Consider the following 2,350-nt stretch of genomic DNA (forward strand, 5'->3'; position numbering starts at 1 on the left):
CACCACCTCACCTCCACTGGGTTATCACTGAAACAGAACTGACACCACCTCCACTGGGTTATCACTGAAACAGAACTGACACCACCTCCACTGGGTTATCACTGAAACAGAACTGACACCAACTCCACTGGGTTATCACTAAAACAGAACTGACACCACCTCCACTGGGTTATCACTGAAACAGAACTGACACCACCTACACTGTGTTATCACTGAAACAGAACTGACACTACCTCCACTGTGTTATCACTAAAACAGAACTGACACCACCTCCATTGGGTTAGTCATTCCATTTGATTTCAATCACGTGGGGAATCGATAGAACATCACTCAGAGATGCACAAAAACAATATCATATTCGAAATGGGTGAATCTTTTCTTTAATTAACATTTTGGGTAGTTCCCTGTCAGGCTAGCAGTGTGAGTTTGTGAAACATGAACTGAACTCTCGCCATAAACGCCTAGCTGTAAATGGATACCGTTAATCGCGATAAACGCCTAGTTGTAAATGGATACCGTTAATCGCCATAGACGCCTAGTTGTAAATGGATACCGTTAATCGCGATAAACGCCTAGTTGTAAATGGATACCGTTAATCGCCATAGACGCCTAGCTGTAAATGGATACCGTTAATCGCCATAAACGCCTAGCTGTAAATGGATACCGTTAATCGCCATAGACGCCTAGCTGTAAATGGATACCGTTAATCGCCATAAACGCCTAGCTGTAAATGGATACCGTTGGACGTACATTTTATTATGAGGAGATATCACCTTTCCACGCCATAATGACTTTAGCACTTCTGCCCTGCTGAGAAGAATGACATCACTGTGGTATTTCAAGAGGATTACCCAAGGCCCATAGCGACATGGGCTTTGATAGGACGGTTGCTCAATGTCTGCAATTAATAGTTGGAGGGGTGGGTGGGTCTCTACGCCTTTGGCTTCCCCAACTATGGGACAATGAGTGGACTATGAGCTAGGAGTACGATACCATATTCCCTGCAGAGGTAAGCCAAGTTTGGAGCTCTCTTCTTCTGCAGTCACATGGAGGTCTTTGCTGAATAGCTTGATGTTTTTTTCCCCTAGTGCTTAAGACATGAGGGTTAATTCAATTCAGGTTTGCATCAAAAGATGTTCAACTACCCCATGTGCTTTGTAGAGTATGGACATGATTCCTTAAAAGAAAATGGCATGATGCTACAATAAATATATTATACAGTTACTGTAGATAGATAATGAATGCATTGTTGCTCTGATGCAATCATCCTCCAAGCATATCTATCTCCAAAACAAAACCTCACTGAATAAGCCCCGTTGACCAGTGGCAAATACCGCAGTGGCTCCATGTGTACAACAATGCATGTCAAAGAGTGCCAGCAGTTTGAGAAATATATGTTGAATTTTCACTGTGTTTGAGAAAACAACATCAATGACATTATCAAAGGCAACGGGGTGAGAAGGATGCTTCTTCGAGCCTTTTAGGGTGACTGAGCTGCTGGTTTTCGACCACGTAACCAAACGTAAAGAAAGCCTGAACGTTGTAGTCTACTCTAGGCTAAATGTGTCACGTTATTTCCGACATAATAGCCCACGAAACGTCTCTGTGTTGCAACTGAATGGACACGATAGTTGGGCCATTCAGCGTACGCTATGCAGCAGCTTGCAAGAGCGATTTGACATTCGACTTGATGACAATATACAGTGGCTTTGCACAAGGGGCAGTTGAGTAGATTTGACGTTTGTTTCGTGAAGAAAAGCACCGCCCTCGTCATAGACCGTATAAAATGTCCTTGTGTGTGAGTGATGTTATCAAACAGGCTTACCTCTACTGTTGCTTGAATTCACTCCTCTCCACACTCTGTCTGCTTACAAATAACGTTACTGCACTCGAAAACTCATACTAATTCAATTTCCACGAATGAAAATGTCACTGCTTTCCAAACGGCAACCCCTGGTTAGCTTCTTCAATATAAATCTTATTTAACTCCAGGTTTCATCTACAGTAGCTCGAGATAATCACAATTTCTTGAATATTTTCTCAGAATATTGGATATTGAGCTCCGTCTCACGTCGCTCGCAGATGCCTGGATTTTTCTTCTGTCAATCGGTGTGAACTGCTGAGCACGCGCATTGCGCGCTCTAGTTAATATTGTGGAGGGTAGCCTACACCTCCGTGAGAGGGAGTTGTGGTGGGAATGGGCGGCAACGAGGGAGGGGTCTACAGAAAAATACAACCTGGGTACGCTATTGTATGACTACCTGGAAATTATCATAAATTAACAACATTAAGAGCAGGCTTTCTGCGTTTTCTGTAGCCTATAGTATCCCAGGCTAGAGATATATGCCAT

At 43.2% G+C, this 2,350-nt stretch overlaps 1 protein-coding gene across 1 annotated transcript in view; it reads right to left on the reverse strand.

Annotated features, from left to right (window-relative positions):
• LOC121540804 (unconventional myosin-IXAa) overlaps window positions 1-2,106 on the reverse strand; it is a 228,503-nt gene extending 226,397 nt beyond the window's left edge. Inside the window, exon 1 of the mRNA XM_041849910.2 lies at window positions 1,826-2,106. The gene's annotated coding sequence lies outside the window, so the exon portion shown is untranslated. The remainder of the gene's footprint in view (window positions 1-1,825) is intronic.
• Window positions 2,107-2,350: the final 244 nt, after the last annotated feature.

This window comes from Coregonus clupeaformis, chromosome 26 (genome assembly GCF_020615455.1).
Source record: "Coregonus clupeaformis isolate EN_2021a chromosome 26, ASM2061545v1, whole genome shotgun sequence".
Taxonomy (NCBI): domain Eukaryota; kingdom Metazoa; phylum Chordata; class Actinopteri; order Salmoniformes; family Salmonidae; genus Coregonus; species Coregonus clupeaformis.